General features: G+C 36.8%; 1 pseudogene; it reads left to right on the forward strand.

Moving 5' to 3' along the window:
* Positions 1-11,538: 11,538 nt before the first annotated feature.
* On the forward strand, positions 11,539-15,118 carry LOC127181831 (E3 ubiquitin/ISG15 ligase TRIM25-like; annotated as a pseudogene).
* Positions 15,119-16,053: the final 935 nt, after the last annotated feature.

A 16,053-nucleotide genomic window follows, 5' to 3' on the forward strand; every position in this document is an offset into this window, starting at 1 on the left:
TAGTCATAAAGCTTCATCTAATTAAATATTCCGAACAGAACCAGAACTCTCTTCATGTGATAATTGGGCATGTGGGTCACGTGACGCACTCGTTAAACGCCAGTCAAAAGTGCAGCTGGAGCTCTGGCTCTTTGTGAAATGTAATAGGGAACTGATTATCGCGCATTGCTATTATTAAAAAAATATTAGGTCAGATTTCATTTAGCAAATGGTGATTGTATTCATTCATTCATTCATTCATTCATTCATTCATTCATTCATTTATTTATTTATTTATTTATTTATTTATTTATTGCATGAACTGCATTAGCGTTCTGTCAATATGAATATTTTAGAGATGCATCATTTTAATGTGCTTCAATTGTTGAAGCAAAAGTATTAAATCATTTGAGTATTCCTCATAAAAAAGCAAAAACTTTTTATATATGAAGAGTTCAGATGCAAAAGCGTCTAAATCCATCTGACATATTTCTTTAAAATTAGCATTTCTTTCTGGCTACTTTATATAGGTTTCTATGTAAGCACTGGTACTTCTGACTGGGCTGAGGCTGAAATTTAGCGAGTTTGAAGTAAAAGTATTTGATGGACCTGTACTATGTGTCAGGAGCATTCACTATCATTATATCATTATCCCATTTTTGACCGAGATTGCTTTTAGCTGGTTTTGCATCTGAACTCTTCATATGTATATATATATATATATATATATATATATATATATATATATATGTATATAAATCTCTAGTATTGCATATAGAGAATTTTATGTGACCGTGAACCACAAAACCAGCCATAAGTGTCAGTTTTTGGAAACTGAGATTTATACATCATCTGAAAGCTGAATAAGGAAGTTTTCCAGTGATGTATGGCTAGTTAGAATGGAACAATATTTGTCTGAGGTACAGCTATTTGAAAATCTGGAACCTGAGGGTGCAAAAATAAATAAATATATTTGAAAAAGTTGCCTTTAAAGTTGTCCTAATGAAATTCTTAGCAATGCATATTACTGATCAAGTTTTGATATATTTACAGTAGGATATTTACAAAATATCTGCATGGAACATGATCTTTACTTAATATCCTAATGTTTTTTGGCATAAAAGAAAAATCAATAATTTTGACCCATACATTGTATGTTTGGCTATTGCTACAAATATACCCGTGCTACTTAAGACTGGTTTTGTGGTCCAAAGTCACATATTGTGGATGACAAATGCTTCAGAATATTAGTATTAGTAGTTTTCCTTGGATGACAACTGGACACTGAATGAAACACGAATGAACTCATGTGACAACATAATGCCCACAGTAAGCCTTATTCAAATATAATATAAATATAGTGAAAGCCTAAAATTACATAGAACGTGGGATATAGTATAGTACTATATCTTTCTTCTCATGATTTATGTTTAAATTATGTTTAAATCTTATGATTTATCTTAATAGCATGTGTAATTTAAATGTATTATTTGATTGACAACACACTATATATATATAGTTGCGTTTACCTAAGGCAATATAGAAACGGCATGTATGCAGATGATAAAGCAGCTGCATTTGTGCCTCCATCAGCAAGATAATGAAGACTAAAGGATTACTATAGAGATCTCCTTAGTAACCAATGGCCTTGACTCAGTCTCTGCTCCAGAGGGGTTTTCTGTAGGTGACCCATGTCAAGCAGAGGTGACTAAGGACAATGCATCTGGCACGTGCTTGAAACACTCTTCAAACTGCCCCTCTTTCTCTCTCCTCCATGCAAAATAAAAGATGGATTGTGTTTAGTACATTATATATCTAGAGGTTTATTTCCATTATATGTTTAGATTTTTTAGGTAAAGGAATAGTCAGAATGAAAAAATGCCTTCCAGGATGTAGATGAGTTTGTTTTGGAGATTTGGGGAAATTTAGTATTACCTCATTTGCTAGTGAATAGGTTCCACAAGTAATGCACACAAAGCAAAAAGCTATTTATTTGTACTAAATAGATGCATCATAAAGGTGGTTTAAAATTTAACTGTCCAAATCTAAGTAATAATAATCGACTCCCTATGGTCCTCTCACTGTTTTGTTTCCATTTCCAAACAGTGCTTTATCTGTGCATATTTCAAAAGAAATAGGGAGAAAGCAACATGGCTAGAGGACTTGTATTTTAGCCTGAAGCAACGGTTTTAAATTAAAAACATGTTAATGATGGATTTGTATCTTACAAACATGCAGCTTTTGGCTTTACAAGATGTTAATTGAAGGACAGGAGTGATGTGGATTACTTGTGGATCACTGTGATGTTTTGATCAGCTGTTTGGATTCTCATTCTGGCGGCACCCATTCACTGCAGAGGAAAGTAATGCTAAATATCTCCAAATCTGTTCTGATGAAGAAACAAACTCATTAAACTACATCTTGAATGGCATGAGGGTGAGTGCATTTTATACAACTTTTTATGTTTGGGTGAGCTCTTTGTGTTTACAAAATTAGACTATTCCACAGTATAATGGCCTTTTTGAAAAATTTGAGAAATTAAATGAGTTGATTAATTTCAGTTTGTGTAATGGGCAACATTTGCAATTATATGCATGGAAAGCTTGGGCCACATTATTGAGAATCAGGGTCATATCCCAAAGGGAAAGATGTCAGTTCAGTTCTTTCTCAAAGACCTTAGGGAATCGGTGGATAATCAATACTCGGAAAGCAAGTGTGAAACAGTGGAACGGCCAGTCACATCTAGGATCTGATTTCAGTGATCTTGTCGGGCTGTGAGTCATGACAGTGACGGATAGGACTTATCCTCTGACTCACCATCAGAAACTGGAGAATTAGAGCAAGTTCAACAGTTTTTTTGCCACTCCTGTATTTCTCACCTATGTTCAGATCTGCAACAGAACATTTTGTTAGTGTGCAGACTAAATATTAGCTATTGTAGATATCAGAGACACAACATGAAGTACAGTGGTTTACAGCTTCAGCACCCTGGACAGCTCTACATTGCATTTCTCTAAAACATACTGTAAATGTCTTGTGTATTACAGCTATTTAAAATCTCTAAAGCATCATCCTATACAGAACTGGGATTGTGTAAATGTAGTACTCCTCGAACATAAGAGTATGTTTTATTACAACAATAATTTGTTGCACAATTGCACTTCTGATTTTATTTTTCCTCATGTTGAAGCACTTGTGCTGTATTACTCCTCTCTTGTTAGTCACTTTAGATAAATGTTTCTTCTGAGTGAATGAATGCAAATGTCATTGCTTGAAGACATGCCACTTTAACTATTCTAGAACATTTAGAAAAATCAAGGAGAAAATGGCAGGTCATGTTATTAAGAGTTAAATTCAGTCTGTAGTTGTAGATATTTATTCAAATAGTCAAAATAAATAAATAAATAAATAAAAACAGGGGAATTCATTGTTTCCATTGCCTTTCAAGATCAATATGGGAACACACTACTACTTAAAAGGATGTAGAGTCAGAGCTTTTGACTAATTTATGATCGTATTAATCAAGGTAAGAAAGATCAGCATTTGCTGAAGAGGCTGGATTTAATGAAACACTTCTGTCTATTTTCTACCTATTTTAGAAACATTTCAGAGAAAGCCAGCTTTATTTTAGCGTTGTAACGTATTTTATAGTTACATCTGATATAAGTTTTTTTTTTTTTTTGTCCCAGTTCAATCCGCACGTGTAGGCGACTGACTTGACTGCCCTCTACTGGATGCAATGTGAATATGATTATCAAACACCAAAGACCAATTTTAGATGACGTTAAGAAAAAGATGACAGTGAAAAACTCAACAGTTCCATCTTTTTCAGTTTTTCACCTGTTTTAGATGCTGCTGTAAGAAATTAAATATAGACTCATCAAAATAATAGCGCTATAAAACAGTTTGTCAGATTGTAAACCTGCAAACTTGTAAAGTCTGACTTACAAAATAAATGTCATATATTTTTTTTTTTTTTAATTATTTCTTATTTATTATTAATTTAGAATCCATCACTGTTTATCCCTTTAAAGCTGCTTTGAAACAATCTGTATTGCCTAAAGCGCTATATAAAAGTCAGTCAAAATCGCAGCCAGGGCGATATATAGCAGGGTTCTCTAGGCAAGCAGCAAAGAATCATAAATGAGGGAGGTCAAAATACACCAGTAAAGGAAACACAATGGAGAATGCTCATAAATGTCATCTGTGGCAAAACAAGACTTTTTTTATTTACATTATTAAATTATTTTTGCTCAGTGCTTAAATAGTTAAAGGGATTAATAGTGTGTGGAAGTAATCAGTCCAATATGGGGTTTTGGGAAATGTAGTTCCGAGTGTTAACTAGCTAATACTCAGGTGAGGGAGCCCTCTGGTGGCCAGCGGGTGTGATAGCCTACAATTCATTATACTTCATTACAATTGATAAGGCGAGATGCATGCCTTCCATTGGGCAGGTGAATGTTGAACTTTCTGAAACGTTTTTAGATTGGTTCACCAAAAACAACTTCTAGAACTTGCAGAGACTCATCCGATTGTTTTGACCAATAATGATAAAAAGCACAAAGAGGATATGTTAAGGGCTGTTAAAAGCCAGTTGATAGCCAAAGGAGTTCTTGTTATAGAAAAGGAGGCTGGTTCTGTTAAAGTAGAGACCCCACGAATGGAGGGAGGTTTGGTGTCAAAAGAAAAGCAAACACAGTTTGAAACTGAGAGATTATCTGTTTAAAGTGCTCAGGCATTAAAATATAGGGAATGGGAAAAACAGTTTCAGCTGAATTGGAAGCTAAGAAAACCGAAGCTGCTAAGTCCATTCAAATTATACAGTTTTCCTTTGAATTTGGTCGAAACCTCAAGATGGTTCCCCCATTTTTTGAATGTAATGTAGACAAGTATTTTGCACAGTTTTTTTGCACAGTTGCTGCTTCTTTAAAATAGCTAGAAGAAGCCTGGACACTCCTTTTACAGTGCGTTCTGACAGGGAAAGCCCAGGAGGTGTTTGCGACCCTTTCTGAGGAAGAGAGGGCAGTTTTAAAAAGAGAGCATATTTTTAAGAGCTTATGAGCTGGTACCCGAGGCTTATCAAGGCAACAATTCTGGGGTTATAAGAAATATTGAGTGAATTCTAGTAGATACCTGGATCTGTGTCTACTTACCTGAATGAACAAAAGGCCCTTACCTTAGCTGATACAGCTTTACACTGTAAAAAATAAAAAAACACAATTTGTTGAATCAGCTTAAAATCATTTGTTACCCTGCTGCCTTAAAATTTTAGCTTATTCAACTTGAAATGTTAAGTTGTACTAAGTAACATACATAACATTCATACACAATGGTAATTCAAAGTGCTGTACATAAAAGGAAATAAAATAATCATAAAAATAATCACAACAATAAAAACTTATATTGAGGTTCCTGAACAAAATCCTGAGGTTAAAGATGTGATTTCAAAAACAGTAGATGTTGAGAACTATGCAGAATATGCCCCATTTAGTACTACTAGCATTGTGTCTCAGCCAGGACGGGAAGGAGAGGTTCCTGTGAACATCCTGAGAGATACAGGAGCTTCTCAGACTTTTTTTTTTGTTTGTTTTTTGAGTTCTTCCACTGCAGATCAGAGTGCAATAAGGAAGGATGTCTTAATTAGGGGCAGGGTATTGAACTTGCCTTTCTAAAAGTCCCCTTACATAAAGTACATCTTTAATCTGATCTCATAAATGGTGATGTGAATGTTGGAGTACAATCTTCTCTTCCTGTAAGGCAAGTTTATTTATATAGCACATTTCATACACAACGGTAATTCAAAGTGCTGTACATAAAAGGAAGTAAAATAATCATAAAAATAATCACAACAATAAAAACTTTTTAAGAACATTTCAAATGATTTAAAAATTTATTTAAAATTAATTAAAACCTGCAAGCGGCATAATAGCTAAAAGCGGATTCCCCTTGTTTTTGTGTGAACCATGGGGCACACTAGTGTTAATGCATCCCTTTCTGACAGAGACATATCTAGATTCAGTGGTAGCAGAGATTAGTATATTAAAGAAAATACAGAAGTGATCAGATAGTGCCATGTTCTTAATGACAGTGAAAGAAATGTTTAGACCCTTACTAATGAGTAAATCAAGAGTGTGTTCACGACTGTCCATGCACATGCTGAATCAGGTCAAAAGTGTTTAAAACAGTTCTAATTTCCTTTGTAGTATTGATTTCAGCATTATCTATGTGAATATTAAAATCCCCTGCAATAGCAAAACAGTCAAACTCTGAGAAAACCATTGATAACAGTTCTGTAAACTCTTCAACAAAGGCTGGAGAATATTTTGGAGGCCTGTAACTAATGATAAATAGAATGTGTGGGGCACCTTTCAGCACAATCCCCAGATATTCAAAAGACAAGTACTGACCAAATGACACTTGCTTGCATTGACAGACATCTTTAAATAGAGCGGCTACACCTCCCCCTCTCCTAACAGCTCTGCAGACATTAATGAAAGTAAAGTTAGGAGGGGCTGTTTCATTGAGCACCGTTGCACTGCAGTTGTCTTCTAGCCATGTTTCGTTTAAAAACATAAAATCTAGGTTGTTTGTGGTTATTAAGTCATTGATCAGAAACGATTTATTTTTTCATGAGCGAATGTTTAAAAATGTTAACTTGATGGCATTACTTTTTGTCCCCACAGCAGTCTTAGTTTGACACATAATAGGCCACAGATTAGATGGGTCAGCCGTACGGCTTGAGAAAGCCTTAGACTTTCTATCATATGATAAAACAGAAATAGGGAAAGCTAGAGGCACACTGGGTTCCCGCTTGTTCTGAAAACATTTGTGAATGTTGCTGCTATCGTAGCAGGGACCCGACACTTATCACTGAGAGCTGCTATCAGTTGTTTTTGATTCACCTACAGCACATGGAGGAGGGTTTGGGCCCTGGCACTGTGGCAGCAGCCGGAGAGCTCTCACAGGAGGAGGGGAGCAAGCTGGACCCACGGTGATGGCGTAGCAATGTATGCTGGTCAAGATTATGACAACCAGATGACAGCTGCTTAGGTGTTTCAAAACAAGGGCCCAGAGATTCAACCCTATTAAGTCTCAAGAGTCAATGCGCAAAGGGAACCCAGACAGAAATCCGTGTGTAGTCAAGATCCAACTACTGAATTTGTTGATAAGGACTGAAGGGTGGTACCTCGCATGCACAGTCTGGTAGAACGGTGAAGCCAGTAAGTAGACTAATTGAATCCATGAATATGCTGATAGCTGAATATGGAAAAAAATAACCCTTACTGCTTTGATGCAGATGATTAATACCTTTTTTGAAATGTGAAAATGATATATGATCTTACAAAAAAGGAACATGAGAATGCAGGTAAAATAAGTTAAATATAGTTTGTAAAAAAAGTGTAAAAAAGTGCCAAAAAAAAAGGAAAAATCAATTAATCAATCTGTGGATATATACATAAGGGTGTTTATCTACCTGACAGACTAATGACCTGGTGTCATCACAGGATACTTTACGTCATGGTTTTGGAAAATGATGTATGGAAAAAGTGTGACCCATTTCATAACTTTTTCCACAATCCATAAAGTTTGATAAGTAGCTTCTAAATTAGGTGCAGAGAGACTGAGCAAGGCATGATCCATACTTCATTAAGGAGGAGGGGTTGGAGTGTATATTAAATTCATGCAGTGTGGAAATTGTGTTTTTGTCAGCATTTAATCTCGGTGCTTATCAAACATTAAAACTGAACTATGGCGCTATACTGCATGTGCTTGTTTCATGTTCTTTTCGGTTGCCAAATTGGTATACCCCTCTCTTCAATCAATGGTATATTCCCCGGGTGTTGCACTCTTCAGTTAACCGGAAACATTCTGAAGATAGATTGTAAAACAAGAACAGAGACGATTGTTGTAACACTGACCTGTTTTATTGGTACACACCCAGGAAAATCCATTACCAGTGTTTCCATGACATGTCCAGTTTTCAATATATGTTGTATATGTGTAATGGTAAATAAGTAAAGTTATTCTTAGATATTTAGAGAAAACTTACAGAGAAAAATTGGAAATAACATTAAAACACTGGCACTTTAGATGCGCATGCTTGCCACCATCCTGCCAAGATTGGGGTGTACTGATTTACAGTCTCTAACACCCAAACTTTTGAGTCAGAAGCAGAAACAAGCACAATACTACCTTCAATTCTAGAATTGTTTGTATGATTATTAGTACATGCCGTTGATTTTTGGTTCCCTTGCACAAAATTGTCAGTTTGACATGATGTACCTCTGTTCAAACTGTCAGGATCCAGACCCCATGTTCCATACACAAAAGAAACAGAGAGCACAGCACACATTCAAGGGCATAAATTCATAGTAGTCACCTACGCTCACCCACACAAAATGACAACACACATAACATGAGTTTCAGTACCCTGACACCAACTTTTAAACATGTCAGAACCGGGTGATAGGATCTTGAAAGAAGTAAACATCTTAAGCTGCTTGACATATCGTGTCAACCAACAGCGAGGATGAGAGGGAAGAACGCACAAAAAGAGCAAGAGATGGAGATGTCGGATTGACAGCTTCCTGTATATGTGTTTTCAGAAAGAAATACTAGCCTTATAGTCCATCTCGAGGACATTAGGGAGGACTTTGAGTAAGTGAACTTTTTGGAGTTACTGCTGGCTAAGCGCGACTGTGAAGTTCCTGACTAATGTAAAGTGCGTCACAGACATTAAAGGAGAAGTCCACTTCCAGAACAACAATTTACAAATAATTTACTCACCCCCGTGTCATCCAAGATGTTTATGTCTTTCTTTCTTCAGTTGTAAAGAAATAGTTTTTTTTGAGGTAAACATTTCAGCGTTTTTTTCATATAATGGACTGATATGGTGCCCCGATTCTGAACTTCCAAAAAGCAGTTTAAATGCGGCTGTAAATTATCCCAGCCGAGGAAGAAGGGTCTTATCTAGTGAAATGATCGGTTATTTTCATTTAAAAAAAAAACAATTTATATACATTTTAAAACCAAACACTCATCTTGTCTTACTCTGCTTGGACTGTTTTTGTTCCGGTTCGTGACAGTGTATGTCGAAAAAATCACCTCCCACCTCATATTCTCCCTCAACTTCAAAATCGTCCCATATCGCTGTTTTACCTATTTTTGTTAAGGGTGTTTGATCTTCTTTGCATGTTCATGTTGCAAAGACTGGGTCGGTACTTCTGCAGTGATGTAGGATGATTTTGAAATGATTTTTGAAGTTGAGAGAGAAAATACGATTGGAGTTTTTCGACATACCCTAACTGTCTTGAAAATACACAGAGTTCATGGAGAGAAAGGCAAGATGAGTGTTTGAGATTAAAAAGTATTTCAAATGCTTTTTTTTTTTGTTTGTTTTTTTTAATGAAAATTACCGATCCTTTCGATGGATAAGACCCTTCTTCCTTGGCTGGGATCATTTACAGCCGCATTTAAACTGCTTTTTGGAAGTTCAAAATCAGGGCACCATATCAGTCCATTATATGGAGAAAAATGCGGAGATGTTTTCCTCAAAAAACAATTCCTTACGACTGAAGAAAGAAAGACATGAACATCTTGGATGACAAGGGGGTAAATACATTATGTGTGAATCTTTGTTTTGGGTGGACTTCTCCTTTAAGAAGCATCTTGCATCTCACATAAACTGTCTAGGATCACGGTTGGGGTAAAGAAAGCGATAAGAAGAACAATAACGTATGTTGATAGTGGTGACTGGATTGCCGTCTACTGCTGATCAGAGTGAGAGTATTGGTGTTCCAAAGTGCTTTACCACAGTCGAAAGCGCCCGGGCTGCCTAGAGGATTGGACAAAAGTTGAAGTCTGCTGAATGTGTTTGTGGGGGGATGGATTACGACTAGGAAACCTGCCTGCTTTCTAATTTATTTTATTTTGCTGTGGCTCAAGCCGTGCGTTTATGGCCTCTACGAAAACAAGCAGCAAACAGGTCTGCAACAGTGAATGAAAAGTATTTTACGTAGTGTTTGCAGGTGTTATGCCGAATTCTGACCCCTGCCAGATTACTACCCCCCTTGTATAGAGTGTTTTCATGTTCCGTCATCAATCTGGAAGTCGGCCATTGCGGTGGCACTGGGTGTAAACAATGCCACTGAACCGAACAGAATTCGTGTATGGGCCTGGCGAAATAATGAAGAAACAAAAGTAAGGATAGATGTCAGGATAAGAAATAGAAGGAAGAACTGTCGGGTCATCAGTCCGCAACAAAGGAGGCAGATCGTACGGATGTTTACCACTTATTACAGGGCTCGCTCGACAATATGGACTGCCTGTGGCCCGTGCACATTGTACATTCACTGCACTGCATTCATGTTCTGAAATGTTATGTGGAAAGGCCGTTAACAGCTGAAGACGGACATAAAGAGGAGAAAATACTGTCAGGCTTACTGTTCACAATGCACAAAATAATGAATGAATAATAAATAATGAACTGGGGGTAGGAGTTTTTATGAATGTCTCTGAGAGGAACTGTCTGTTTTCAGAAAAGTTTACATGGCATATTCTTTTCATCTAGCATCTGTATAATGCATTATAACAGTAACCGAGGACACACTATCTCTGCTTAGCGTTGAGTCCTGTATTAACTTTAGTTTGTCAAAATAAAATGACCTTTCCTGCTTACTAAGTCATTCTTTATATGATTTATCAGTTTCCACGCATTTTCCATGGTTTAGACAGCATAAATTAGTAGAACAACGTCTTCAGTGGTACACTAACCGTGCAATCAATGCTTCTGTTTAAATCTGAGTATTGCCACAATGGCCGCGCATCCGGGTAACTGACCAGAACGTGACATCAGTGCAAACCCTCTATTGGTAGGTTTAGGGTTAGGTGTGGGGGTGGGGTTAGGATTAGGCAAATCACGTAGCGATTTCAATGAGAGGGGGTAATAATTTGGCAGGGGGTCGAAAATGGGCACAACACACCGGCTTAGAGTGTAAAATTCTTTGGACTCGTGACTGTTATTTATGTTTTCCATATTGCTGACTGTTGATTGTACATATAGAGCTCATTTGATAGAAAGGGAACACACACTTGTGGTTTGAAAGACACTTTATTGAAAAGAATACAACTGTAATACGAACTAATTATATTCTTTTATTTGTATTGGCAACAAATTCGTTTTAAGTAAATTTGAATTTGGGTTAGCTTTTGGTTTGGTGGTTATTTCATATTTGCTGATATTTTGAGGTACCAACTTGAAATAGGTGGCAACACAAATCGAACCCATCATATAACAGAAACTGGGCGTCACCCATGAAATTCCCAGTGACAGGAAGGGGGTGTTACATGTGGTAAATAGGTGCAGTATAACTTCAGTTTTTATGTAACCCTAATTTAGTCATCTTGATATTCTTACTAATGCTAAATTTAAGTTTGAGACTTACCTAGTGAACTTTAGCATATGAGTTTATAGATTAACAGACACACCTGCATCACACAAATATAAAAGCAGCAAACTCTCTGAGGGAACCCAGAACTTAAACTGTTGTATGTGTCTCTGTAATGATGTGTACATGCAGTGAAATGGCTGAAGCTTGTGTTTCAGAGGAGCAGTTCATCTGTCCAGTGTGTCTGGATCTACTAAACAATCCAGTGACTATTCCCTGTGGACACAGTTACTGTATGAGCTGCATTACAGACTGCTGGGATCGAGAGCATCATAAGAGAATCTACAGCTGCCCTCAGTGCAGACAGACCTTCAGTCCAAGACCTACTTTAGGTAAAAACACCATGCTGGCTGCAGTGGTGGAGACATTGAAGAAGACCAAACTGAAAGCTGTTGTTCCTGCTGGACCTGGAGACGTGGAGTGTGACATCTGTACTGGAAGAAAACACAAAGCTGTCAAGTCCTGTCTGGTGTGTCTGGAGTCTTATTGTCAAACTCATTTTGAGCATCATGAGGAGTTTCATTTAAGAAAACAACACAAAGTGATCAACGCCACTGGACGACTGCAGCAGATGATCTGCCGTCAACATGATAAGCTTCTGGAGGTTTTCTGTCGTACTGACCAGCGGTACATTTGCATGTTGTGTGCAAAGGATGAACATAAAAATCATGAAACTGTATCAACTGAAGCAGAGAGGACAGAGAAAGAGGTATGAACTGAAATTACACACTGATTTATTTGCTGACACTTGATTTGATCCTCCTTACTGGCATTATAAAATTGTCAATATTGCACAATTGTTAAACAACAAGAGGAATGAATAGTGTGAGCTCCACACCCACTGGTCATTGCCACATTGTGTCTCTGTGCATCTGAATATAAGTTGAGCGTTTGCCACTAATGGTCGCTGTTTCTTGTGTGTCTTAAATCTATATGCAATCTAAATTCACAAAGATGTCAGAACCTGCTTAAGGAGTTCTGTAAATAAATAAATAAATAAATGTTAAGGAAACAGGTAGCTGTAAGATATTATTTTTTGTGATATTTATCATGTTTGCTGTTATCTCCTTGTCCTGCAGAAACACTTGAAGAAGACACAGACAAAACTCCAGCAGAGAATCCAGCAGAGCCAGAAAGATCTTGAGCAGCTGAGAGCGGCTGTGGAGTCTCATAAGGTGAGTTTGGAGAAGAAGAGAGGTTTGAGACTCAGTTTGACTCTCCTCTTTCAGTCCCACTGAAGCCGCTGTGTCTCTCAGGCTGTGTGAGGAAGCAGTAAGAGCTGATTGTGATGTGTGTGTAACAGCGCTCTGCACAGACAGCAGTGAAGAGTAAGAGGATCTTTACTAAGCTCACTGAGAGAAGCCGCTCTGAGGTGACACAGCGGATCAGAGATCAGGAAAAGGCTGCAGTGAGTCGAGCTGAAGGACAGATGGAGCAACTGGAGCAGGAGATTGATGATCTGAAGAGGAGAAACACTGAGCTGGAGCAGCTTTCACACACAGACGTTCACATACATTTCCTGCAGGTAGCTCAACTGTAGTGCAGGTTACTGGCGACAGTGTGTTATATTGGGGTCTTTAAATCATTTGTATTGTCTTTCTGTAGAGTCTTCAGTCTCTCTCAGCTCCTGCTGAATCTACAGACAACATCACTGGCAGTTTCCTCTTTTCGTTTAATGATGTGAGAGACTCACAGAAAATGGAGGATTTCTGCACAGAGGAGATAAAAGAGAAACTAGGTAAAGATTCATCTGCTTTCTGTAAACAGTCTTCAGGCCTAGTGTTTTACGTTTACCTGTGTTTTACTTTGTCTATTGATTCCCACAGTCACACTGAGTAACACTGTTTCCAGGACTAGTGAGGAGTCCCTACAATGTAAGTCAGTAATAAAACAAACACAGTTACACAACATTTCCTTTCTAATTTCTAATTCTTAATTATTTTGTGGAAAAATATCCATATAAATATACTCACCAATGAGTAAACGAAATTACACCACAAAATATACTTAAAACAATGGGTTAAAAAAAATCTTCTAATTTATTCAATTTTATATCTAGACCATGATTCATAATTTTTAACCCAAAGGGATATCAACCTTATTTAATACATTAAATAACCTGAACATGAGCAACAAATTGTTGAGCTATAATTAATATGTAACAAAACAATTCAATTTCATTACACAGTATCATCAGATTTCCATCGGTTCACTCTGGATCCAAACACTGTACATAAACTTCTCCGTCTGTCTGAAGGGAACAGAGTGGTGACTTACACTAACACACCCCAGCTGTATCCTGATCATCCAGAGAGATTTGATAGATGTTTCCAGGTGTTGTGTAGAGAAAGTGTGTGTGGACGCAGTTACTGGGAGGTTGAGTGGAGTGGGAGTGTCGGTGTGGGTATATCTGTGTCATATAAGAGCATCAGCAGGAAAGGATCTGGTGATAAGCGTGTGTTTGGATGCAATGATCAGTCCTGGAGCTTGTCTTGCTCTCCCTCCAGTTTCTCATTCTGGCACGATAATGAAGAAACTAAACTCCCTGTTCCCTCCAGCTGCAGTAGAATAGGAGTGTATGTGGATCACAGAGCATGAACTCTGTCCTTCTACAGCGTCTCTGACACAACGAACCTCATCCACACAGTCCAGACCACATTCACTCAGCCGCTCTATCCTGGGTTTCTAATTGCTTATAAGTCATCAGTGAAATTGTGCAATTTTCAACTGATATAGTTTCCTCATTTCAAACATTCAGTATACCGGACACACTGGATTTTTACTAGACATATTTGTGTAACATAATATCTTTATGTCTCACTGTTATAAATTTTGAGAAAAGTAGTTACTGTATAATATTTTTAATCTAACAATTTTGAGTAAAAATTAGATGTCCAGTATACTGACATATACAGTGTACAACAATGTAAACAATATACAACAATATAAAAAATGTGTAATTTGCTCCTGGAAATAATTACATTTTAAATACATGTTATTTGTTAGTATTACTCAATACTTACTCATATGTGACCTTGGACCACAAAACCAGTCATAAGTGTCAATTTTTCGAAATTGAGCTTTATACATCATCTGAAAGCTGAATAAATAAGCTTTCCATTGATTTATGGTTTGTTAGGATTGAACAACATTTGGCCAAGATACAACTATTTCAGTATATGGAATCTGAGGGTGCAAAAAAATCAAAATATTGAGAAAATTGTCTTTAAAGTTGTCCAAATTAAGTTCTTTGCAATGCATATTACTAATTAAAAAATAAGTGTTGAAATATTTACAGTAGGAAATTTACAAAATATCTTCATGGAACATGATCTTTAATTAATTTCCTAATGATTTTTGGCATAAAAGAAAAATCGACCATTTTGACCCATATACAATGTATTTTTGGCTATTGCTACAAATATACCCCAGCGACTTAAGACTGGTTTTGTGGTCCAGGGTCACATATATCAGTCTGAATTATGTATTCCATTTAAGCAATCCAGTTACCTTTCCACATCCAATTACCTTTCTTCTTGTATCCCATCTCCCCTCTTGGGACTGATAAGGATAGATTCTGCATAATATCACAAACTGAGATGTTTTAGAGACTCTTTTATCTTTAATTTAATCTATAAACTTTAATAATCAATTTCTGTTACTGAATTAGCATTTCAGATTGGATTAATAATAACTAGTGTAAAGGTGGAATAAAAATAAATGTGGAAATTGCATATAAAAACAACAATGACAGGTGTGAGTCTAAGTTTACATTATTATTATACCATTATTTATATAGTGTTTTTTACAATGCAGATTGTGTCAAAGCAGCTTTGCAGTATCTGTCTCTGTCTCTGGGGCTCATCTAGACATGGTCTCCACTGACATTCAGGGCTGTCAAGGTTGTCAAGGGTGGCTACAATGACCTCAGATTAAGAATGAAACAAATGATGATGAAAAGATGTAAGTACATTGGGTGTTATGGGAAGTGTTCTCGGTTCCAGTTGAATGGAATTAAAGGAACTAATTAATGGAGCCTAACAATCCTTTAACAGATCTGAATAATAGAAATGTGTTCGTGTGTTATGTGTAGGACAGGTTAAAGCTACAGTCTGTAACTTTTTTGGGTTAAAAATGATCCAAAATCAATTTTTGAGCAAGTACATTACCAGCCGATGTTCAAAACGAAATATCCTTACTTTAGCCTGATTCACAACAGTATACTTGTAATAATGTTTTTAATTTGAGTGATACTGGTAGGAATTTGCAGGAAATTCGATCATGCCGCCGCATCTGTAAACATAAAGAAGGTGTTCCAGCTGGTAGGCTATATCGCATATGAGGATGCTGCAGGTGCTGGATCGTTTATAGCCTTTTCTCACAGCAGTATAAATTATATTCCAGTTTTAAATGTGCATCTGATTACAGACAGCCTACATGGGATTACACAAGATTTGTATTTTAAATTGAACCAGGAACTTAAATTTGCCTTTTGGGTTAAAATAACCATTTTTTAAATATAAAATTTGAATGGTACGACAATTAGAGATTAGACTGTAGTAGTGTTGTCACAATACCAAAATTTTGACTTCGATACGATACCTGACTAAAATATCACGATATACTA

Source organism: Labeo rohita, chromosome 19, assembly GCF_022985175.1.
Source record: "Labeo rohita strain BAU-BD-2019 chromosome 19, IGBB_LRoh.1.0, whole genome shotgun sequence".
NCBI classification, from domain to species: domain Eukaryota; kingdom Metazoa; phylum Chordata; class Actinopteri; order Cypriniformes; family Cyprinidae; genus Labeo; species Labeo rohita.